Source organism: Lepidothrix coronata, unplaced genomic scaffold (genome assembly GCF_001604755.1).
Source record: "Lepidothrix coronata isolate B3197 unplaced genomic scaffold, Lepidothrix_coronata-1.0 Scaffold116, whole genome shotgun sequence".
Taxonomy (NCBI): domain Eukaryota; kingdom Metazoa; phylum Chordata; class Aves; order Passeriformes; family Pipridae; genus Lepidothrix; species Lepidothrix coronata.
In genome coordinates this window covers 2,453,912-2,479,982 of record NW_016690296.1, presented here as the reverse complement: position 1 = coordinate 2,479,982, position 26,071 = coordinate 2,453,912, and the positions used below count along the sequence as shown (strand labels likewise).

The window sequence follows — 26,071 nt, the reverse complement described above, 5'->3', positions numbered from 1 at the left end:
AAAGGAAAACAGCTCTTTATGTGGCTCCCTGCAGCGTGAGCAGGTCGGTAAATGGTGTGGGATGGGGAGGAGTGGTGAGAACAGCAAGGAAAGCCACAGGGTAGATGTGTGCTCCTGGCTAAGTTTGCAAAGCCAATTGCTATTTGTCTTTAGAGATAACAGCTGAGACAACGAGCAGCACTGTGGGCGGGTAGGATAACTTAGACAACCAGAAGAAGCAGGAAATTACTCTCTGAATGATAAAAGATTTTCCAGGTGGAAACAGAGAAGACTTGGGGTTATCGGCCAGTATGGAATCTAGATTGGCAGAACAAATAGCTGGAGACCCAAAACATGGGCAGAACAACAGTGCACATGAGAAATACCGAAATCCAATTAGCTATGAGCAACATCAGAGGGGCTTGTGAAGATTTCAAACATCTGTGGTCTGAAAAACCCAGCTGGAACATTTAGGGGAAAAAAAATTCTCGGACAAACTTCATAGTATGATTTTTTTTGCCTTTGGAAATATTGTAGCCACCTTTTCTCCTCCCAGACAGTTCCCTGCTTAAGGCAGGAAGAAGGAACAGCAGAAGAGCATCGTGCTGAGTGTGAGAGGAGTGAAGCTTGTCTTTACCTCTGAAAGGTACAGCACCTCGAGCTGATGAGAACAAAGTCTGCTGAGTGATTACACTGAGGATTGTGATTAGGTGGAGGGAGAAAAAAGGAAAGGAGGAAAAGTAATGCAAAAATGAAACTCTTCTGTGCTCTGTGTGCCCAGAGGTGCAGGGGGAATCTACCTCCATGTAGTACAGCCTGAAGAATATAAAAAGCAGCTGTAAAGCTGAGCTTGGACTTCTGGGGCTTCCTGACTTGTCAGCCATCAAAAACTTTGGCTTCCCTTTGACTCGAAGTTTTTTACATTTACTTACCTTAGAGTTGTGTTTCTTATTATGACACACGATTTAGGGGCAATAAACATGGGGTAGGAAGAGTTATTAGGAGAGAACTAACAACAGGCAGATGTGCTGACTGTTATGAAAAAATTGGGTCCTGTTTTAGAATTCTTAGTTGTTCTTAGCAGTCTGTCAATGTGAACAGCTCAAATGAAAGCGAGCCAGGATTACAGGACTAGTTTTACAGACATTTTGCTTGTTTTGGCTACATCCCAAGGAAGTTTTCCTGTTGCACTAGCTGTGAAAGTTGATTTGTGGAGGGTGGAGAAAAAAATAGTTTGTTGTGTAGCCTTGTTAAATGAATGACAGGTATTTAGTAGCTGAAACAGCAGATCAGCACCAACCTATTTCTGTATTTTTAACATTTTAAAATGTTTATTTGAAACAGCTTCCTAATAGTTAGAGACTGTTATTTTGATATACAAGAAAGGCGTTTGAATAACAGCTAGCATTACTTGGAAGATGATATTGAGGTGGCAGATAAAAGGTGAGATCTTACCAAACATTGGTCTCAAACAGAAACTGCCTGGGACTGGCTGCTCCCTGTGAGTCAGCCTCTACACCATTGACCTACACTGACAGTGACTCAGTTGTACAGACTAGCAGCCAAATCATGTTTAGAGGAAAAAATATTCAAGGCAAATTGCTTCAATTTAGTTGCTGCTCTTCAAATCTACGAGGAGGGGGGAGAAGTCTTTTAAACTGAAGTTGTTATTCTGCAGCTGACAAAAGGAAAGGAATCACACCAGTACCCAGTCAGCTGGAGGTTGTCATTCCTTCCCTTCATCATTACTGACTTTTTCTGGGTCAGATCAGAGCTTTGCTACTTTGCTTTCAGATGTTTTCCCTCTGTAACCTCATAGATTGCTATGGTACATGTTAGTTTTGCCCTGCACTGCAGTTTTGCCCTGCTCCCCACCTTTTCCTCTCCCAATAAAATGATGTTCCATACAGAGGTGCTTTGGTTTTCCTCCTGAGAAGCTCTCAGAGTTGCCTCCCTCCTTACACACCCTGCAGTGTCAGCCTGTGAGTCACTTGGCTGTAGGGCTGCCTGGGGAGGTCTCTCCAGCAGCAGCTCCTTTGCCTCATTTATGATTCCCTGCTTAGCCACAAAGGGGAGTTTCGGTCTGGCTGGTTGATCTGTCTGTTCCAGGCAATTCCTTGTTCCCAGTCAGGCGGGAAATTGTGCTGCTGGCCAGCGTTGCCAAATGGTGCTCTCAGACAGCTGCTGCTCCCTGCCCCAGTAGCAGAGGGGTGACAGATAAAACTGTGGATGTGTCTGATCTGACTTTGGATTTTCTTAAGGACCTTTACTATTGCCTTGGGTGATATAAATGCCCTAAAAAGCTGAAAGTGGTGCTCTGAGACCTTGTTTTTCGTGGGTGGGCTTCCCAGGTGGTGTGGGGCTGGCACATGGCCCTGTCAGCCCTCTTCCCCAAGGCCACTGCCAGGGAGAGCAGCCAGGCTGTGATGTCCTGGAAATGCTCTCTTCTGTCCCAAGCTGCTGAGAGAAGCCTTCTGTTCTTTCCTTTATTTTGCAGGATTCTCAAGGCTGAATACAATTCAGTCTCTGGGAGTACTGCAAATGCTTAAGGTATTCTGGGCCATGCCTGTGCCTGTTTCTGGCTGTGCACAGGGCTTGCAGGAGTTAACTGCAACTTAAAAAACCACTTTGAGGAGCCAAAATTTTCTCTGCTTTGTCACTATTTTTTTTCAATTAATTTCTGAACATCTGTGAGATAACCTTGAGAGAGGTTTAGAGGAATAAACAGGTTCTTGACAAATTGCTCTTAGGTGAAATAAAAAAGTACATTTTCTCTGAGATGAGAAGCATCTCCAGGAGATGCTTTTCTTACCCTTAAACAATGGGCTTCATTGTCAGTGGGAAGGTAGTTTACATAAATTGTTGTGTTTATCTTTCAGCAATTATTACTGTAACTGCGTTGTATCAGTGATGAATTTTTTGAGGTAGGGAGTCATACAATAAGACAGCAGCTCAGTAAATGGAATAAAAAGAATTAGCAGAAGGTGAAGCTATAAAACAGTAGAGAGAGAAATGCTAATAATGCAGTGTTGGTTTAGTTCTGGAGGAGCTGAAATCTCACTGCTGTTGACTTATAATGTACAAAACAAAGCCTTAATTTAAATTCCAAATTCCCTATCCAATTATGCATAGCAGGGTGGATTTGAATGTGTATTTTCCTGGGTATCAGAGGTGCCTGATTTTTCTAGAAGTAGAATATAATAGATAATGATAGTTGTCAACATTCAGTTATCCTTTGTTTATGCATATGTATAGCACCCTGGTGCTTCTTCTGGAAGCCTGCAGAGAGCTGCTGCTGTTTCTGTCTAAAAGCCCATGGTATGGATGGAGACAGCATAGAGGTGAAAACTAGTCAGTGTTTTTGTTAATGATTCAGACAAAGAACTGGAGAATGGCCTGTTTAAATCCTCAGAGGACACTAAATGGAGTGGGAGTATGGTGGAGAACAAAAAGCTCAGGATTTGAAATGATCTTGTCAAACTGGAAGTGTAATCTGAAATGCATAAAAATTCATCAAGGGGTACAAATGCGAAGCACAGAGCTCAGGAAGAGTGATGGCATGGGGAGAGCTGGCTCAGGAAAGGTACAGGAAAGGATGGCAGTCCCAGGGGAAGATGGCAAAAGAAAAATCCTTTTGGGGGATGTGCATGAGATCTGTAGCCTGTGTGGGAGACGAGTGAGTTGTTCAGCATTATAAGGGCTTGTCCTAGAGGATCAGGTACCAAATCCCACACCATCTGGGTACCAAAATCCAAGAATGCTGTGCACCAATTGAGGACTGTGTAGAGAGGAAAAGAGAGTTGTTGAGAGTGTGAAAACATGACCTCTGTGAAAAGGTGAAGCAAATTAATGTTCTTTGGCCTGAAGAGAGGATTGAGAGGATCCATCCTTTGAACCTGGTTACAGGCGTTTGCAGTGTGGAAGGGAATGGCTTGTTCTGCCTGACTGCTGTTGGTAAAGCAAGAAAGAACGGCCTTAAACTGAGGAAAATGCAGAGGACTTTCCTGAGGTAAAGATACGGAAATGTTGGCATGGATTGCAAAGACTGAAATCTGTCAGGCTCTCAAGTCTTTAAGATCAGGCTGCAGAAATACATGTCAAGAATAACGTGCACAGCTGGTGGTGCCACAGGACACAGAGAAGTAATCCTTCAGTGGTGCAGAGGAGCACAAGGAGGCTGAGTGTAGGTAGCTAATCTGCAGAATGTCTCTTGACATAGACTAGTCTTCCTAGAATCACATATACACATCCCTGGCCCCCTCCCCGAAATCTGCCGTTTTCTCCACCTCCTTGCATTTGGCAGCTTGGTCTTAACAAACAAGGAATCTAGAATGGCTGAATTGCTTGTGATGTCAGCAACCACAGATCTCAAATAGCTGGTCTCATTTATCCCACCAACCAAAATAAAATGCAGACAGTGAGTTATTAAAAAACAGGTTTCTGAGCTGCTAACTGGAGAATTAGAAAACTAACCAGACAAACTGTGGTGGAGTTTGTATTCTGCCTGCTCTGTGCTGGGGTGTGCTTGCCAGTTTGCTTCAAGCATGAAGGCTGTGTGCTCCCAGGGAGCTGAAGCTCCCTTAAATCAAGTGTAGTGGCTACTACTGGTTTAGAATTCTTATGCCTTTCAAAAAATGCTGGCTATTGCCTCTATACCTGCCTCCATATTAGGTAGGCTGGATTTACTGTTTTATTAGGTGAGTACCTCTTGAAAGGTCCTTTCTGGCAGAAGATGAATATTGGCTGGAATAAATGAAGGCTGTGCTTTCCATTTAATGGATAAAGTGTCTGGTTCTTCAGGCTTTTGGTATGAGAGATTTTCTTTTGTTACATTTTTATACAAGCTGAACAGTATTTCTGATTTGTCAGTGAAGACTCTGAGTCTTTAAGGTCTCTGTGAGAGCTGTCTATCAGATTCTATATTTAAAATTTATTATGAAATAGCTAAGTGGCTATAAAATGTACAAAAATCATTGCTGGACAAGCTGTTCACTGAAATACTTCACCAAGTTGCTAATGTGTCACTCTGTTGATGTATTTGGTTGTGGTAAAGAAGATACAGTATCTTTCATATTTTGATAGTTACCTGCATTGTAAATTCATAAAGGTACAAAGAAACAGGATTTTAAAAGCAGAACCAAAACATTATGTGCTTCAGAGCTCCCTGGGAAGGGTATGGGAAATTCAGGCTGCCTTTCACTCTGCAGTTGGTCCAAAGATAAGGATGCTAGGTGGGGAGTAGTTCTGTAATTACTAGGGAGGAGTAGCCCACATCAAATTAACTTGGTTTTTAATCCTAAATTAGTTTGGACCAGGAATCCTCTAAAGTTAAAAACAAGTGGTTTGGAGTAGGCGAGGAGTTCAGCTATCCAGGGATAGGAAAAGGATTCACTTTGGCTTTCTTCTGCAGGTCAGTGGAAGAATTCTCCAAGTTTTTGACTTGCCAAACCCACCTCAGTTGCACTAAAGTAAAACCTTAATGTTGAAATACCTGATGGAATAATTTGTCAGAATCTGAACTAAATCTCCACATGGAAGGGCTCCTTCCATGTCTGTTGTGCTTTTGACTTACCTTGTCCAGTCCTGTTTCCTCAGAGCTGCATGAAGTCCCTTCATTCTTCTGGGAATGCCATCACTCTGGGTAGTGCAGGGGATGTCCTTCTCAAACAAGGCCATGGAGTCATTTCAAATAAGCACCTGTGTTTGTCAGCAGTTATTCTTCTGGGTACAATTTTTTAGGTGGGACACTGAATTGATTTCTAATTTCCCCTAGAAAAGGATTTAGAACAAGTTTGGTTATAACTTTTTAAAAATGTTGGGATTTTAAACGTTAAAAAAACCTGAATGACCATTACCTCCTGCCCCAGTTGGAATTAGAAATTCATTGAGTTTTCGTGTTTTCCTGGAAAACCTCTTGATCTTCTCAATGGGTTTGTGCTGCCAGTTCTTACACTTTCAGGCTAATCACTGTATCTTCTTCCAATATGTTCCAAATCTTGCTGCCAGTTGCCTGGTTTGAATTTTCCCAATTCTGCCTTCTTGTCTTCAGGTACCACACAGCATTTCAGCTTCTCATTCAGGTGGGGAGGGCTGAAAAAGATGACAAGAAGAAATTGTAGTCCTTTCTTTGAGTCCCCAGCCCTTCATCCCTTCTCCTCAGGTGCAAGCTCTGCACACCCCGGTGCAGATCCCTGAGCTCCCTGTTTTGTTAGGGAACAGCAAAGCATCAGGTTCTCAGTAACCTGTGGTGGGCAAAGACTATTTCAGAGAAGTCACATCCTCCTCCTCCTCCCTGAGGAAGAAAGTATTATACCAGATTTTTCTCTGGTTCTACTATAGTTTTAACCCACCCATTTTTCTAGCCACAGTAATGAAGTAGAAATAGCTATGGTGCAATAACAGTACAAATGTGACTGACACTGCTGAATTATAATAAATGTAGCAATGACCTATTTGATAATTAATCAGCAGGAGCTAAAATAAGGCATTTCTGTAGCTTTTATAGTCATGGAAAACATACTTACTCCTGTAATTGCTATTCTAATCTGTGCTCTTAGTCCTACTCATTGTTTTGTTGATTCATTATTAAAAAAAAAACCAGCTAAACCAACTGTAGCCTATCACTAAAAATAGACTGTTTAAGCACCACTGGTATTTACAGGAAGTTCTCAGTATCTTGTTTTGCCCTTTTTCTCTTTTTTAAATGAATAATTTTTTTTTTACCTTCTGAGATTATCAGGAGTCATATCTAAGCCATGACATGGCACAGTTAAAGTTTCCTCCCCCTGATTTTCACGTTTAAATATTGTTCTAGAACAAAAATATTGGAAGGATTTGGTTTGCTACTTATTTCAGGAGAAGCTCATTCCATGAAAGAAGGGACACCTTCTTTTCTTGATAATAAATTCATCTACAGACTGAAGTAAATCCCTCTCCCGCCTGCTCACTGGTTAAAAAATGAAATTGCCATCTTAGCTAATTATTGGTCAAGTTTGATTTCATTTCAAGGAAAAATTAAAGATCTGTTTCATGAAAGAAAAATGCTTGTAAACCTTAGATTTTGATTGAGTGAATTTGATTTTGATTTTGAATGATTTTGATTAAATCTCTTAGTCAGAAGCCTTTCGAAAATGGGTACCCACTGGCCAAATAGCTTGAAATTTGCCTTTCTTCCATGTTAGACTGAAAAAGGGACAAATCCTTGGCATTTCTCTTCATTACCTTGGAGAAGGCAACAACAACAGGAGACTGTTTGGAGGGTCATCCCTGTTCCTCTGAGCAGCACGAGCAGTGCAAAGCAATCAGGGATGGGGCCAGAAGGGGACTGGCACTGGCTGATTTAATGTAAGTAAAAGACATCCAAGACTCTGAAGAAAGTAAAATTTAAGCAAAAACCTCTTTGAAGTTAGCAAAAGAAACTGTGGTATATTTTTATTCTTCTCCTGTCTTCTACACTCCTATTCCCCTGAAATGTCAAAAGCTTGAGAATCTAATTAAATAACTCTCTCAGCATAACTTTTTGATCAGGTAACATAAATCCTGTGAGAGCTAGAGAAGCCCAGCTGACAACAAATGAGCTAATCATTCATTTAACACTCCTCTAACCTGCACAGAGATTTAATATCAGATCTTGAAGCACAGGATGAAGAACAGTGAGTGTCAACATCTTCTACAATATTTTGCTGTGTATTGGTCACAGCTGTGCTCTTTGCATCACAATTTTGGAGTCAAGCTCTGAAAAACACAGCACTTGTTTTAAATTTATTTCAAGACTACAAGGCTTTTATGCTGTTGGGGTTACTGAGAAACACTAAAATATGCTTACAAGGGCATCTTCTGTTGTATTTGTGTGTTTATGTATTTACTGAAGAGAAGGTGTGCCTTGTAGAGTAGCAAGCACATTTTAAATTGCTTTTTGAGGCATTTTGGCTTACTTTCAATTCCTTCTCGTGCCTTTTGGATGGAATTATTTATTAGCCTTGACAGTTGCATCTGTGGCACTATATAGATGTTACTGAGAACACGAAGCAAATGAACAAAGCTGTCCCGTTGAGATAAAGCCTCACAAATCAATTAGGGTTTTGTTGCCAGCGGTGCTGGAGAGGGAAAGCCCCACTTGAATACACTCACTTGGCAACTAGGAAAACTGTTACCTGGAAATGGTGTGATGATAATTGCTGATTTGCACACTGGTACTGCCTGAAGAATTAAATAGCAAAGGGCTGGAGGGGAGCGGGGGTTGAAAGCTGTGCCTTTTCTCCTCAAGAGCATTCATGTCACAGATTGTTATTAACAGGTCCCCACTAGTGAGTTTTTATTTAGATTTAATATTAAGCAAAACACCTGTGCACAAGCCCCAGGAGGCACTTTGGCAGTAATTAGATTTGCAATTGCTGCCCAGCAGTGCAGAGACAAGTGTACCAATAAATAAACTCAGACAGCCAGCGCCAGTGAAAACACTGATGTAGCCCAGCAGATGAAAATGGAAGAATTTTACCCAAGCCTTGAGTTTCCAGAGCTGTCCAGGAATGGGCATCCAGCCTTTGTGGAGCAGTCTGGCCAGAGGCTGGTGTGATACGTGTAGTTGTACTCTTTGCTGAAGCCAAGCAACTAATTGGCATCACATGGTGTGACTGTCACGATCTATCAACCTGTGGAAAGGTTTTTGAGGCCTGTGAACTAGTTCTGCTTTACAAACAGCACATTCTTTTTAAAAGAGTAGAGGGCGAGTTTCTTTGCACAGACTGCAAAGACAGAGCAGTTTCTGGAATCACAGAAGTGTGAATATTTAACATTTTCTTGCTATAAGGAAAAATAAAGATCATCAGCAGGAAAGAAACATCATTGACTTTCTTGAAAATAATTATATGAGGAAATTCATTCTAGTAAAAAAAAAAAAAAAAAACCAAAAAAAAAGTACTTTCAAGTGAAATATAATGCATATTTGGACAGTTGTTTCTCTGTCAGTTTTCCCAAGACTTCAGTGGAATCCCTAGTCTATATGCAAGCAGAGTATATAAGTTATACATAGGTTATAACTGGAGTATGGGTGGTGGTTCTGTTTTAAAGTATGGAAAGTTTAAAAATATATAAACCAATTTTTTACAATGTAAGACATCTTTGAGATGTTTTCTTTAAGGCAAAGACTTTGTGCTCTGGCCATAAATGAGGGAGCAGAGGAAGTGTGGTAACTGCATGTGTTCATGGCCGAAGGCAAATCTGAGGTAACTGAATTTCCTCAGCCCTCAGTAGAGGAAAAGAAGATAATTTGGGTGACCTTGTAGCTGCTGAAGGCCGGGAGTGAGTACACTAAATGAGCCTGTGCTCATTTAGAAGCAAGAGCAAGGAAGGAAATTTAAAGAGCAGGTTGCTAGGGAATCATGTCTCCTGCATAGGGCACAGGAAGAGGCAGCGGCTCTGAGGGTGACACTTGTAAACTGGTGTGCAGAGGAACACCAGGAAACTGCACTGTGCTTGGATCAGGCAGGGCATGAGACAAATCCTCCTTTGTGATGGGCTCAGCCATTAACAAAGCGGTTGCAACTTAGTTTGGGAAAACAGGAAATGATACCTTGAGGGACTAATGCATTCTTGTGACGAGGAATGATGCAGAAGAGTCATAAAGTAATGCTGGTTAAAGTGATAAATATTAAATCCTTTATTAGTTTAATTTCAATGGGAGCTGGCACAAACCCCCGCACTTTTTAAACAAAGTATCACCTGATCATGCAGTAAATAAGTATCAAGTTCCATGACTGCTACTTTAACACGGGTGTATTTAAAGCTTCTCTTGTTTTGGGAACAGTAATATTGGTTTCAATACAGTGTTTATGCTCCTATTTTACTTGCAAATTCCAATGGTTTCTGAGAAAATTGGAAACAGAAAATTGCTATAGAGTGCAGATGCAAAAGGCAACTGGAATTTGTGATTTGAGTCAAGCTCTTATGTTCAGCAATTTAAAATTGTGATTACCTCTGGTAATTGGAGCTGCTTTCCCTGCCTGCTTTTCTCTTCAGTCACTGTGGGTCTGTATTAAGACAAACCCCTGTGATGGCTTTCCTGTCATGGCTGGGAATGCTTCATTCCTCGGCTGTGAGTGGCACAGAATCCATTTTCCTGCCTTCCTCTGGCACACTGGGGCTGAACTTAGCTGGAGATGGGACACAAGACTCCTGTGGGGGTAGCACAAAGGATCCTTTTTCCAGTCTTTGCCTGACATTTTTGCTTCCATGTATCTGCTCAGCTTTGAGCATCATGTTTGAGTTGGATGTGAATTTGCTGCACAGGGATCTGACAGATCTCCACTTTTCTCTAAAGCCTGGGGAGCAGATTTCCTGCTAGAACTGTCAGGGCTTATGCCACTCAGTCACTTCCTTGCTACTACTGCCACCTCAGGAATAACTATCTTGTTCCCTATCTTGGAGACAGATGCCTCCTGATAGCTGCTGCACTTTAGACTAAATTCTCTGGGCTTTGTGTAGGGGAGTCAGAGGGAGACTAAAGGAGAGTTGACTCTTTTTCCTTTGATTTTCTGAGAAGATACAACTGAAATAGAAAAATGAAGCAGAAAAAATTAAAAAAACAAACAAACAAACAAACAACCAAATCACAGAAACAATGAACTTTTTTCCAAAGGCAGCTTGTGTCCTTATGTTGAACCCTAAATAGCAGGTGGGCTGTATTGAACAGCCAATCAATAAGATATAATTCTAAGCTCTAAGTGGTGGCATCCCTGGAGGTATTTAGAGGATGGGTAGGTGTGGCACCTAGGGACATGGTGAGCTTGGTGGTGCTGGGTTAGTGGTTGGACTTGAACTCAAGGGTCTTTTCTGAGGATGAAAATGCCATTCAATACCTTGAAACTAATTTTAAAGCGGTATCTGACCAGACAGGAGCCTGTCTTTGAGGGAATCTTGGACTTTCTCCAGTATTTTTTTCCCCACAATTGCTGTCAAGAGACAAAGCAGGGATGTGTTATAACCCATGTGGAAGCACTGTGTTTTTTGGAAACTTGTAGCTGGAAGTAAGAGTAAGGGTGAATCCCTGCCTTACTGATTAGACAAGATGGACTGAAGTTTAAAGAAGAAATACGCTCAAAGGACTGAGGTGATTAGTAGGGAAGGGCTAAATCTCAGAATTATCACATTTTAGAAATGTCCAGATCCACATGACTTTTTATTTTGTATTTTGTGTATCAGATGTTTGTGGTAGATGCCTCTAAGTCATGTCTATTAAAGCCACTATATGGGTCCCAGAGAAGGTGACATCTGGGTAATGAAGGCTTTCTCAGCTGGAAAAGAAATGTCTTCCCCAGGGAGTGTTGCTGCCTGGATCCTGGTGCTGTTGTGCAGTCCCTGAGCCAAGGAAGTCCTGGGTTGTATCAAACAGGGCAAAGCAAAAGCATTGATGCATTTTTCTCTAAGAACTGAAAGAGTAGAATGTTTTCACAGCTTACTGCCAATCAGTTTTTCTCAGTCCTTCATGGAAGAAAATAACACCTGCTCCTGCAGATTAAGCAGCTGTCAAATGCCAAAATAATCCCTTGGTGTGCTTATCGGAGAGGAATCACTCCGTTACACAGGCTGGTTTGAATGTGGGTGACAGCACAAAGCTGCTGCTGCCAGAGGGTTGTTTGGAGACAGACCTTTGAAGTAATGCTCAGTAATGAGAAACTTTTTGCAAAAATCTGGGAGTTTTTCCAGCAATTTAAAAAATTTCTTAATGCTTTATGGGTGACTTCAAGTACTCAGAGGTGGCTGTAATTGTAAGGCAGGATAGCCTTATTCCTTTGTCTCTTATTTTAAGAAAGAGACACTAGATTGTCACGGGAATATATTCTTATAACAGATCAGAAAGGATTGTGCCTTCTTGTGGCTGAAATTTTGAGAAATATCTGAGGAAGACTCCCATTAAAAGAATCTGTCAGCAGCTACAAATTCTCAGGCAGAAATAAAATCAGTAGTTCTTCAACTCAGCAGTAAGGAGGATGGCACCTGGTTCAAAATTAATGGAGCTTAGTGTTAAATGAAAAGCATTTTTCAGGGAAAAGGAGTGTTTCCTGAAAGCAATGAGCTTGCTGAAGAGGTGAGAATCACTCCAGAAGTCGGCAGTTCCTGGTTTATCACAGTTCTGTGGCAGCAAACAGTGTTTGCTCTGCTGTCCTCTCTCCCACGTTCACTGACCTGGAGTATTAAAACACAAGCAGTGCCCTGTCCATGTACAGGATGGGAAATAAATGCTGTCACAAGCATGGACGGACACAATTCCACCTGGGAACAGTTGTCACTAGCTGGTGTCCCAGAGGGCAGGTAACAGAGCTCAGCAGCCTTTCTATACCACCACGAGTTAGCTCAGGGTGATCTCACCAACAGCTTCAAGAGGGCTCTGTAACCTGTCACTGTGCAGAGCTGCAGAAGGACATGAGTCAGACAGGGACTTACTTGGAGCCATTTTACAGAAACACTTCTGAGAAGTGAACCTGACTTTATAGGAAGTCCTGTGCCATGCCAGGTCTAGGAAGAACCCTGCTTGCCAATACAAGTATTAGTGTGTTGCTAGAGAGGTGTTTTTTTTGGGGATAAATCTGAAAGATAAATGACTTAACTCCAGCCTAATAGTTCAGAACTTATTTCACTCAGTGAACTGGGGGTAAATTAGAAACTCTGACTGTGGTTATGCAAACATGATGCTGAGAGGGTTGTTTGCAGCAGAGTTATTAAGCAGACCAAAAGCAAGGGCTGCCCTTCCCTGGTTAATAATTTAAACACAGCCTCTTGTATCTCTTCTGTTGCCATACATTATATATGTTTGACTATAACCAGTTTTAAGGGGAACAAGTTAAGATAAGATGCGCCTGTAAAAATGTGAGGGCACTGTGGAAAAGAAATCTTCCAGGGGAGAACAGGATAGGAATTAGAAGTAGTTCTGTCAGCCAGTTGCTATTGGGATCATACAAGCAAGTGCTGTTTTCTGGGGAAATAATTTCAACTAAAAACAAACCGAGCAATGCCTGCAAAAATCACTATTATTGATTTATTTTTGTCAGCTGTTTTCCAAAGTTTGAAAAGTTAGAGGAAGAGGGAATATTGCCTCAAGGATTTGACTATTAATGGGACTCTCGGGATTGGTGACATCTCCTGTGCCTGTGTGATGCCTGTGGGGTACTGCCAAACTCTTGCTGTTTTCATTAAGTTGCCCCTGGTGGCAAAGTGGGAGTAATTATCTCTAGAGACAAATGTTATGTAGATGTCTGCTCTAAAATTTATTCTGAGCTGCCTTTTCTTAGTTAAAATAATAATTTGAGGTTTAAAAGGAAAGTTATCAAAGGAATAAAAAGATTTTACGCGTAAAAAGCAAGTTTTTCCAGTTTCCTGTTAGAAATGGCATCTTCACCTATACAAGTGCTGAGGTTGACAAACGCACAGAAACTCTTGCCCTTTTTTCTCGTTTCCCAGCGTGACTGAGGCACTGCTGATCGTAATTGCCAGACTCCCTGAATTCCTGTCGAATTTACTGCCAGCCACAGATGATCAAAAAGCCTGGCCATCCCCATCCCTTCTGCTTTGTAAGAATCCTCACTGTTGGGACCTGGCAGTGCCCATGTTGGGACCTGGTCACCTCCAGCTGCATTACTGGATCTCAGTAGGAAAACGATACCTGTTTTCCCCCTGGTACCAGCAATTATTGCCTGTTATTGCCAAATCTTTCTGACACATGAAATGCAAATGCTGTGAGGTTGTTTTTAAGCTTGAGTGCCTGTCAAGGCTTCTTGTCTCTCCAGATCCCCCAATTACAGGATGGTAACTTAGACAGAGTTTTGAAAAGCACTGGAAACTTGTGCATCATTATTCTGGGATAACAAACAAGATGACTGAATTAACTTTGCTAATTTAGGGAAAAGCTGCTACTACAGCTCCTTGAAACAAGCCCTGTTCTTTAGACTGCACTTTTTGGCATGAAGAAATCAGTGAAAAGTCCCAGTTACATAATCTTGGTTGACCAAGTGAAATTCCAGTTTGGCACATAGTTACATGGGTTTGCTAAAATCTAGAGAATTATTTTCCCAGGGCAAGCCAGGTGTACAAGAAAAAAAATAAAGCTCATTTTGTCCTCTTACCATTTATTTTCAAGGGTTTGTTTGGTGGGGTTTTTTTTTTTGAATCATGCATGAATATAATTTGAGTTAAGCTACTAAGTATGCATTTATTTGGTATGATGAAAATTGTATTGCCACAAAACTCAGTTTTATCAGTAAATGATGGTATTTGGGGTTACCACATGATAGACTTCAAAATTTAAAGCTATTTACTGTAGTCCCAGTCTAAGCAGTTTAATAAGATCTAACAGATGAATGGTGGGAAGGAATTTCCTTTAGCTCGATGTTCAGCATGGTCCTGTTTTCAAGGGCCAACTATCTTGTTTCACAACAGAGAGAACAACTCGACAGCTCTTGTTGCAACTTTGAGTTTAGGCCCAGCCAAAAGAATTCATTGAAAACATTTTAAGCATAAAATATTATAATTTTTTTGAAGCATATATATAAATTCAGCACTTGGAAAAGGAGTGTGGGGAATGGATCTATCTAAAAAGGATATCAAGCAATTCCCACATGCCACTAACTGGAGCAGGTTTTTGACACGTTTTTACTACGCTCAGCCTGTGACGACATTGAGGACACTCTGTCTTTCAGAGGTATTTCCCTGGTCTATCATAACAATATTACAGTTTTAATTATCTTGTAATTAAAGCTCTTAGGAGCTCATTCAAGGTTCAGGCACCTTTTCCTCTCGTGGCCCCTGCCCTGTGCCAGCCCCCGTGACAGGGAAGGCTCAGCCTGCACTCTGGGAACAACCTGAGGGAGGTCTGGGAAAGGGCAGTGGAATAGTAATTGCTCTTCAGCTACTTATTTATGCCAGATTCCCAAAGGACTACTGTTCTGGGAAATGTTGAGGGCTTTTTCATTCCCAGAGGGTTGAGAGCTGCGCTGTGGTCAGAAGAGAGTAAAACTTTTGGGATTTAAGTGACAGGAAGAAAGGGCAGAAAGGGATACCCAGCCACGGCAGCGCTGCTGTCTGACAGGCTGTTTATTTATGCTGTGTACCTCAGCTAAATGAGTCACACTTTAAATAAGAACACAACAGAGCTGACAAATGACACGTGTGAGGCCCTCTTCAGACCTATTTTTCCTACAAATAACTAAAAAAACAGTGGCTAAGAGAGAAAGTGAGCTCTTTGCAGGCTCACAAAGAACACTTGAGAAGACCAGCAGGTAGTTTAAGCTGGGAAACTGGTGTGGGGCAGGAGCTGGTGAAACAGGGAACTTTCTCCTGGAATGTTTTTTAGATACCTGGTTGCCTGGGGTGTTTCAGGCTTTGAGCTTGTGTCTCTAACAATGTTTCCACTGAACCATATTAAAATGGAAAAGAGTTCCAGTCCAGGGCTCTGTGAGATCTTTAGAGATGGCAAGAACAAAATTATATTATTTATAACCTCTGTAGTGCCCTTCTGTAGGAGTTTGTGGGTAATTTCTGGAGTTAGCAGAGTTTTATAAAGCTAAGGAAAGATGGATATGCCCCTCTCAAATTAATCTCAAAATCTGACAGATGGTTCTTTGAGGGTCTCTAATTTTATCAAATGTTAAATACCAAGTGTCTGATTGCCATGGTACTTATTTTGCCTCTGAATGAGAAAAAAAATAATAAAATCTTTTGGAAAATACATATTTTGTTTTTGCACAGAAATGATAAAAAAAGGTCCTCAATGATACTTTTGGGAAAGGCAAAAAGATAAGGATAAATAATGAGGACTGGTATAAAAGAGTATGATATAAAGCAAGGGGCAAAGAACCATGTTTTCATAACTGAATTTACTTGGCTTTAGCATTCATATTTAATTGGTTTACAGGGAACAGCTGACCTGCACTGAATGATAACTGCTATGCTAAACTGATTTGCAGGGAAGTCAAGTCTCCAGAATCAATTCAGTACAGTTCACTTTGACAGCTATCAAAAAACTTCATTACCAATTCCTTAGTTGGTGACTTTCCTCATCCAGTGGTTTTCATTCTTTACAATGCTGGGGCTTAATAAGAAATTCCAAAAGTTCTTAGTTATGTTTCAAATGTAATTATTCCAAATGTAATTTTAGGTAGAAAATGTATTCAGGCAAAACTGTTTAAGTTGGGGTTATTTTTTTTTTCAAAAGCAATAACTTAAAAAATCTTTTTCTTTTTCAGCTGTGCACTGAAATAGCTTGGCTGTCATTAACTTGAGGATATGGAAGACAGAGAAATCAGAAAATGACACTTTCATCCTAAACACAGGCAAAGTTCAGCTGTGTCATATAAAATCAGTGATAACTGAGAAAGGTACTTCCATGTGCTCCCTCCCTCCTCTGTCCCATGTTCCTCCACCCCTCCGTGTCCCACCAGTTGTCAATGACAAGACATGATGTTTACTAATGACCATCTCTATTTTCTGATCTGGGTCAAATTTGTATTTTTTGTTGCTGTGCCATTTAATATTTTGATGCAATGGACTTAACGGTAACCTAGAACACTAACACTCTTTGTCTCTCAGAACTGTGAGTATAATTTGAAAAGCTGGAGGAAGAAGGAATGTTGCCTCAAGGATTTGACTATTACTGTATTTAATTACACCATTGTGAGCTTGAAAATAGAAAGTATAACCAGGCAAATTTTTGGGTTTTTGTTGGTTTTGTTTTTTTTTTTTTTTTTTTTAAGAAACAACCATGTTCACTTCACCAGCTTCTGTCACTCAGTGTTATTCTGTTAGACTTCTATTCTCATTCTCTGTATCATTCATTTCCAGGCTGAGGGGTTTTGCACATGAGAAAAAACTCTGTACCATTAATCATCCTCTGTGTCTTTTCCAACTTGGGTTGATTGGTTTCAAACTGAGAGGAATTAGAAGTGCTCCTCGTGTTCAACACATTGGCAAAGGCTGAGGCATTGGTGTGACCAAACTCTTCCAATTTAGTTGGAGAAGGATGATGATCTTCAGGCTTGGTTGAAAAAACGTTCATTTACCCAATTAAGTGCTGGAAACATGCAAGGAGCCATGGTGAAAACCCTCCTTGGAAAAGAGCAGAGTTCTCTGCCACTGAGTCCTTAATAGGCTGAATATTTTCAGAACTTCTTCTTTCCACATAAAATGATCTAGAAGTTCATGGTGAGCAGTATAACAGTAGCTGTAAAATATGAAGTGGCAAAGGTTTGATTCATGGCTCTATTTTTCTTACCTCTGTTACATTCAGGAGAAAACTCCTTAGATTTATTTCCATGGTGTTCACTTTGTAAACCACTCACATTCTTACAAAGACCACAGTGTCTCTGAATACATTTCTGAAACGGGAAAAATGAATGGTGCCAAAAATGCCTTTTGATGCTGACACTCTTTGAAGATCAGATTGTTCCACTGCACTTCAGGTAATTTAAGATTCCCAGAATTTCTTACAGAATTTAATGCTTTTTCTCACTTCCTTGACCTCTTTTATCCTTGAGTTATACTGAGGAAGTTACTGCTTCTGCAAATAACACTTGTCTTATTGACAGTGTAGGTAACTATAAAAGCTTCCTGTAGCTTTTATAGTCCTGTTTTATATTGCTATAATACCACCCCAATGCATAAAATTGTCCAAAATTCTGGTCTCTGGTGACTGCATCTACCTATGGGAGCTTTTTATTGTTTCAGCCTAAGGCTGAAATTCTGTTATTAACAATGAAAATCCTACATTTCTTTTTCTAGTTGATCATGGCATTTGATTATTCAATAATTTAATAACATTTGTAATTCTTTTGGAACTAGATTCACTTTTAACTTGTTATTCAAAAGCAAGGTATAACCTAGTGCTGAGGTGGTACTTGAAGGGGCAAATAAACAGTGAGAGTGAGATTCCATCTCTTCCCACTCCTGTTCTTTCTCCTCAGTCTCACTCTTGCCAAAGCTTTTGTCAGCCCACTGACTATCTCATTCATCTGCTGTGACTCTGTGTGACAAATTGTACCTATTCCTGTTGTTGACATTCTGTGATGTTCCATGACACTTGATTCATGGAGATACATTTACTGGAAGTCCCAGAGTGATCATCACCATCATCATCTTTAGCCAAGTTGCACACAGCTCCCAAACCCTTAAAAGCACAGAATTTGATTGCTTCTGCATCCTGTTGAACCTGGCATTTTTAATATGCATTCAGTTAAATGTCCTAAACCAGTTTATTTGTCAGGATTATGACGAATCTGCCTGTACCTTGAAATCTGTGTGTTCGCAGACACATCTCCCTCTGTAAATTTTATTTTTGGGGACAGCAGGTCGTAACATCAACGCAAGCAGCAGAAGTGTGCTAGCACAAGCCTCTTGCTGCTTAGCACATGCCACCCTTCCTAGCTGATGGTATGCAAAACACTGAAAAGGAAGGATGATTTAACATTCTAATTGAAAGGAAGGAATTATTCAGAGCAAGCTGATCTAATTTAGAATAATAAGGGTTATGTGGAAACAATCACCCCTAACTAAATCATGGTGCAACAGCAACTTAGCAGGGTCACCAGTCACAACAGTATTAAAGAACACTTAAAAGACACACAAGTTTATAGCCAAGGATTATCATTCACGAGCCCCACATTGCCCATGATGGGCCATATTAAAGGGCCTGGGATTTATCCCTCCTGGAATACTGTGTGGACTGTGTGAAGTAGAGTGGTGCACAGGGCATTTCATGAACTGGATATTTTTTCTCCTATCTGAAGAATTATGATTATCTGTAAATTAGAAAACTGCTGCCAATCAGACCAGAACATGCTTGGATGTAGTAAAACCTTCTGGAGTTGAGAGGGATCAATCCAGCTGCTGCTCAAATCATGGTGAAGCAGCAAACTCCCAGATCCAAAAGGGCAAGATTAGCCATTTCCTGGGATTTTTCTAAGTGGTGCTGTACACTGCCTTTCACTGGGACTGGTATTTGTTAAGTCATCAGATGGTTTTTGAAAATCTTCCACAGAAGTGTGATTGTTTTAACTTCCTTCTCAGAGAAGGTGCAGATTAATCACAGTAGAAGGACTCTTAGATGGAAAAACGTCTGAGAGTCTGATTTCATCAAAAAGGATAAGAAATATTTTATCTCCCTGTGGGCAGCCTTCATCTCCCTCTATCTGTGGATTTGCTCTGAAAGGTCTTTTGTGGAAGGGAATTATTTAGCTAATACTTCTATGTTCATCTTCCCTGGTTAGTTCTGTTGCAGTCTCTCTCTCCCAAGGTTTCTTATTCCATTCATCAGCCTTTTCTCCCAAGTAATTTCTCACCAACCCTCTTTTGCATCTGAAGTGGTCATTTTTTTTCCTTTGTAAATCCTTCGCAACTTGTCAAAGGATTTTTAAAGGGTTGCAAATACTGGTTTTATATAGAAAAAATGCTTACATAGAAGTGAACATGGCAACTTCTGTTTACCTGTTACTGGTAGCATTTTGTCCAAGAGGAGCTATGATTTTTAAGAGTTTTAACAGTTTATAGAAATTTGTCTCTCAGAAACAATTTAGGGTTATCCACATAACTGAATACCTGACACATAGGACTGCAGCATTATATTCTTTGGGAAAGAACTTTCCCTGAGGTGTATTTGGTATGTGAAAATGAGAGACTGAAATTTTGTCACATAGTCATTACAGGTCAAACTAGCTTAAATCTCTTCTTGACAGGATGAAATTAATGATTATAAATAGAAACATTTCAAATGACTGAATGCATTTCAGTGTGATAATCTTCATAGTACAGTATTTTAGTAATAATACACCAAGTCATGACTGTAACTTAAATTTAACATGCTAGTGACAATTCTTAGAAGTGCTTTTTTCCAAAATGGTACAACTTCCCTTGTCAATCCCTGTAACACCATATGCATTTCCATGGCAAGACTTGGATCCAAACATTCCCTCAGTTTTAACTTGGCATCTAGAACTGAATCTGTTGTTTTGTGATAAGTTGTTCTTTACTCGAGAAGCAAAGGAGAGAAGACACTGTAGCACAGACATTTAATCCAGTGTCCTGCAAATGACAAAGCTGAGCACTAGTACCAATAGAAAGAAAGAAAGAAAGAGAAGGAGAATTGGACTATCAGGAAATGAAATTACTTTGATATTTTATTTCTTGGGTGGGAGTGTGGAAATTTTTCTGTCTGCTCTTAGATGGAGAATTAATTCTGGTGCAAGTTAAAAAGAAGGCCAATAGCTAAAAGCTATGCAAGGTAATAGGTCTTTTACAACTAGATAAGGCTTTGTGTGACAGTCAACCAAAGTCTTAAAAATTAGTACAAAAATGATGACTTAAAATGACAGAACAAACAAGAGGCATTCAAGTTTTCTAATATATTTGGGGCTAGACAGACAGCTGAAAGATTTTAGATGAAAGAAAACATTTGCTACTGCAAACCTTTCACTGCAGGTGTAAATGAGGTTTATAGGAGGTTTAGCACTGATTTTTGGATAGAAGTCATCTGGAAATCAGTGAAAGAAATTCAAATGACCTGAGGGCTGCAGGGGGTGAGGATATTGGCATCAGGGTGCTGTACCAACTGTCTCCCAATGGTCTGAGAACACAAAGAGATTTGTGGCTGTTTGGTGAGGGATTTTCAGCTGTTTCTTGACAAATGGGACTGGAGCAGGGTTTAGACTTGATATTAAATCAGAAGATGAGGAAATTCAATTTCACATCTGGGGAAACTGTGGCAGTTGATAACTGGTGGCAAAAAGTAGCTGGTTTTTCTGCGTACGTGAATAAAAGAGAACAACAATTGGAATTGGAAAGGGAAAAGTTTTAGTGAATTGAGGACGGATGAACTGCTTCTCAGCTCAAGCACAAGGAAGGACCTTAAAAATCTAATCAATATAAGGCTTAGTATTTTGGCATGTGTATGAAATGCTACTTGCACATGTGTACATATCACTACTCAATTATTTTAATTAAACCCACTCTTAAAAAAACCCTAAACAAACAAACTTCCAAAAGTTAAACATTATATATAATTTTTTTTTAAGTTGTGGAGCTGCTGACCATTTTCTTTTTTACTTCATTTGGAAGAGAAGTGAGAATAGGGGAGGAAAGGAAGGAAAATAGAAAAAAACAAGTCAATTTAGATTCTTCTCTTTGAGCATTCTCCTTGCTGCAGCTTACTTTTGATCCCACAATTTCACTGAACATTCCTGGATGACAAATGGCAGGAGGAGTCAAAATGTCTAAAAGATCCAGGACTAGTGAAATTGGGCTCTCCTGGCTGAAACAAAGAGTAGTTCCTGCATGTAATTCTCATTTAATTGCTGTATCAAATATGACTGACAAGCTGTATGGGGATGGAAGGTTTGTCTCCCTCACCCTGTACATTAATATCACTGACAGATGTGGCTGGGTTATAAAACTCAGTGGGGATCACTAAATCTAGAGATGTAGAGACATAAGGCTTCCCAAGAATAAAGATGATCAGCCAGCAGTGTTTATCATCAGAGTCACACAGTAGGAGACAAAACATTTTGGAGTTGGCCCATGCACTAGGTTAACATAATTTATTTTCTGCTCAGCCTCTCCAACATACTTTGCAAGTGTGTGCAACTCTGCTTTAGATATCCATGCTTTTTTTTCATAATTATTGGTATACACTGATAATACCAAGTTCGAGCTGTATCCTTAGTTACCAACTAAGATTCTGGCCTGATTAGTGTCAAGTTTCCCCTTTCCCAAGAAAATTTATGGTTTGTTTGTCTGAATGTATAAAAGTATGTAAATCTAAAATTGAAGATTTAGCTCCAGTGCTCTCTCCAAACATATGTTCTCAACAAACAGCAAATGCTCTATCTAAATTTATGTTTCAGAAGCTGTCTTGGCAATTCTAACAGCCACTTTATTTCTGACTTAACCTTAAATTACCTAATGATGATGGTAAGCTGTTCCATTCCTTTGGAGAATGGTCCTAGAAGCTGTGGTACTGACCTGGATTAGAGGTGAGTTCGTCCCCAACATATCTACTAGCTGCAGTGGCTGTTTAAAAGCTGGTGACATGGATCTGGATTGTCCTTTCCTAAGTATTTTGAAATGTCAAGGGAGTGAAAGAGGAGGAGGAAAGGCATTTTTTGTTAGTAGTTTTGTTACCTATTTCTTTTGCATGAACTAGACAATATCGGTAGAGATTTGGAAGGAAAAAAAGTTTGGTTTAAAATTTCTGTTTGGGGATTATTGCTTTCTCAGCGTTCCAAATGTGTGCTGTTCACAGTTTTTACAAACTTCATGCTCAGTTGACAAACCTTATGCAACACTGTCTGTGCACATTCCTTGTTGTTGGCCTTTTTTTCACAGCTGGCACACATGGATCTTTTTGCTCCTAGAAGGGAAACAGTGCAATTACAGCTTCTTTCCTCTTTGTAAGAGAGGTTACAGACTGACTAACAGTATTTTTCAGTCTGCAGAAAACTCACTGTCCCTTTTGAATGAGAAGAAGGTGTCACACAAATGACTCATCTAGGCAAAAAAAATTAACATGTGGTGGCATGAAGAAATGAGTGGTTTTGGCAGAGTGCAATCTGCTACAACAAGTATTTCACCTCTTTTCATGTTCATCAATTTGTAGGTTTGTGACCAAGGAATATACAATTTCTTTGAAGCCAAAGTAGAGTTACTGGCAAAGCCAAGACTTGATCTGTGTTCAAGCTGTAAAGGTTTTTCACTGGGATTCTAATGCAGAGGTAAAATATTTCTAGCCACTTAATTAGTAGGAGGCTTCATTTTTTTTTCAGTTAAGAATAATGAAAAATGCATTGTCTCTGTATAGTCAATTACTTGTTAGAATACTTTGGGTTTTTTTTTAATTGCTTTATATTTGTAAATGCATCAGTTTCACAAATAATAATCAAAGGAACAGAAAAATGCCTTGTAATTTATTATTGTCTATAAAGGTATGTACAGGTAGGTCTTTTTACTGATGAGTTGAATGAGCCTGGGGAAAGTCAGAGCAACCCCATGTGGCCTTGCTTTGTGGGCTGCAGGAAGCAGCAGGAGCAGGAGCAGCCCTGCTGGGGTTATCCCTGGGGTGCAGGATAAGACAGAACACAAGTTGCTGCCCTGAAAAGTAAACAACACTTTTCACTACCTACCAATTATTGGTAGCCCAGGGAAGCAGAGGAGTCATTTCAGTAATTTCAGCAGGTTTTAGATGAGGTCACCTTTTGTAACTCAACCCTTTTTACTGCAAATACAATTTCATTCAGGTCAAGGAGCTGGGAAATAGAGTTACTAGTGATTTGCCCTATAACTTTTATGATGTCCATGCTCTTATTGTTTCAGCTGAGAGAATGGATAATGCTCATAGGAAATGGAAGTTTCTGTAAATCCTATCTTTATCTTCTCCATGTGGGTAAATATTAACGGGAAAATCTTTTTTTGCACACAAAACCCCAGCTAAATCTGCAGCAGATGTAATGGCCCACTTCCATAGCCTACAGCCTCAAGATTTGTTTATATTCTGTAGATTAACTGTTCAGATGTTGTTCATTTTTAATGCTGTTTGATTACTTGTAATGAGCAGCCATAGTAATAAAATAAGGATATATGAAAAAACAAATGTCCACGTTATCCATAAGCCCAGACTATTTGCAGTATTTAGGTGAGAGCTTATTCCCATTTTTTTTTTTGTTCCTGAAACACTTGGATGCTTTCTGCAATGAATAACACAACACTGCAGCCCTGGATGGCAGACTGGCCTTCAGGTTTGGCCCTTTATTTATAAGAGAAATTAAATCTGCTGAAATGCATCTGGCTTGTTTGTTAATAGAAGAGCTGCTAAACGAGGTTTTGGAGGAAGAGGGAAAAGGAAAAGAAAAAGAGGTATAGGAAAGGATGTGTGAACACAGCACACGAAGGTGGCTTTAGGCTGTACCTGCTGTAGTCAATGCAGGGAATATACTGGCAAAATTGGAACTCAAAAGAAGTCTGTCTTTGATATGGAACATAGGCTCAGCAGGATCATTATAGGACTAAAAGACCAAGCTTTCCTAGCCAACAAGGCAGACCTAAGAGAATGTGAAAGGGGCTGTCTGAATGTCAGGAACTAAGTCAGTTTGATGAGCACTTGCCTTCCAGAACAAGCTTAAAAAGCCTGTCAGAGAGGGAGCCCAATCACATTGTTCTCAAGTGGAAAACACATGGCAGTACTGCACTAAAGAAAGGTGACAGGGCCCTTTCACCATGGGCTAATAAAGAGAATCTGTGCCATGGAGCTATACCTTAAAAGAGGATTGTCAGCACTTGGAGGACTGATCTGTGCAGGTTGGAATACACACATACCAGTGCAGGCACTGGAATTTCTCTCCATTGATTTCCACTTAACAGAAATATTTTTTTTCAAAGATGACACAAAATAGCTTTGGTCTTGCTGAGCGTGTTCATTTTGCTGAGAATGACTTGGTGGTGAACTCTTACCTCCCCAGTTTTCCTCGGCAACCTTGAAACCTTGTAAATACCTTATAAATAGACAGCTTTTGCTAGACTTTTCATTCTTTTCTGTATTTTCTTGGTGCAGGTCAAGACATACCTAGGGCAGGGAGCATCTTTCTGTACAAAATCTAATTTTGCAGCATTTTCCCTGGTGATGTTTTTTCCTTATCGAACATGTACCTCTGTGGGAGGTGGTAAGTGTTGTCAGAACAGTTTTCCATGTTATTATTGCCTTCTCCAGATTCTTTTTGATAATTCACTATGTGACTGATTAGTTGTTGCTATTAAATGTATTATCACACAGTACAAAGGGGATATACCTGCGTGAGAAAGCTGTAGTGGGCAATTTAATCAGATTGGAAGACAAATTAATGCATGTTTTCAACTTGATCCCTCTGTTAGACCTTAACTGTCATTATTATCCACATTTAAGCTGCGGTGGCATTATCTTGACTCCTGTTGCAGCCAGTTTGCTGAGTGCACCTCAGCAGCCTACATAACCTTACCTAAGTAGCCTAGACAGGTTGTGTGGGGTGGGGTTCTGTCCCATCTCCTCTGGCAAGAGTGGTTATCCTGCTGGCAAAGGAATCTTCAGGACCCTCCTGTGATCTCAGTGAGCTCAGCAGCCAAAGCCCGGAAAATTACTTTTTTATTTGAGCTTTGGCTCGTCGTCGTGCGAGGACCTGCAGCGGCTTTGGCACAAAGGGAGCTGGAAGGGCAGATAAAATCCCCGCGCTACCTCTTTTGGGCTAGGCACCGACCAGCCACAGCGAGACCTGCTGCGGGGTGGCATGAGCCCTCCCTCTCGCAGGGAGCCGTGTACCTACCGAACAACCTCCTTCATTTCCCTCTCAGCCTGATCAAAACGTGAGACGAGAGGCCGGGTCGGGAGTTTTAGCTCCCGCCTCGGGCGTTTCGAACCTGCGGTGGGGAGACACCTGTGAGGGACAGCGCTCTGAGGGAACAGCTGTCAGCGGGGAGCGGCGCCGAGGGGGCAGCGCTGTGAGGGGATCCCGGCCCCGTGAGAGGCTGCGCCGTGAGGGAATAGCTGTGAGGGGCAGTTCTGTGAGGAGGTCCCAGCCCTGTGAAGGAACAGCTATGAGGGGCTGCGCTGTGAGAGGGGTCTCAGCCCTGTGAGGGGGTCCCTGCCCTGTGAGAGGGGTCTCAGCCCCGTGAGGGAACAGTTTGAGTGGATCCCAGCTCTGTGAGGGGGTCCCTGCCCTGTGAGAGGGGTCCCAGCCCCGTGAGGGAACAGTTTGAGTGGGTCCCAGCTCTGTGAGGGGGTCCCTGCCCTGTGAGAGGGGTCCCAGCCCCGTGAGGGAACAGTTTGAGGGAGTCCCAGCCCTGTGAGGGGGTCCCCCGCGCGCTCCCTCGCGCGCAGAGCCGCCTCGCGCCCGTCCCCGCTGCACGGCGGCGGGGCCGGGGCAGGCGCGCGCTCGGCGCTGATTGGCTGCCGCCCCCCTCCCTCCCGCCCTGGCCGCGGCCGCGGGCGGCGCCGCTCGAAGTTTGTGGCCGCGGCGGTGCCGCCGCCGCCGCCCCATCGCCCGCAGGCTGATCCCGGCTCTGCGCGCCCCTACCTCCGCTGCACACCGCCGGGTTC

The 26,071-nt window shown here is 41.2% G+C and overlaps 2 long non-coding RNA genes across 2 annotated transcripts; one reads left to right on the top strand and one right to left on the bottom strand.

Annotated features, from left to right (window-relative positions):
* Positions 1 to 542: 542 nt before the first annotated feature.
* Positions 543 to 22,674, top strand: LOC108502338. Its single transcript, XR_001876469.1, has 3 exons — positions 543 to 625; positions 13,435 to 13,621; positions 22,610 to 22,674. It is a non-coding gene; the product is annotated as an uncharacterized LOC108502338 (long non-coding RNA).
* On the bottom strand, positions 16,383 to 25,818 carry LOC108502337. Its single transcript, XR_001876468.1, has 3 exons — positions 25,299 to 25,818; positions 22,287 to 22,363; positions 16,383 to 17,188 (listed from the first exon to the last, which is right to left on the bottom strand). It is a non-coding gene; the product is annotated as an uncharacterized LOC108502337 (long non-coding RNA).
* Positions 25,819 to 26,071: the final 253 nt, after the last annotated feature.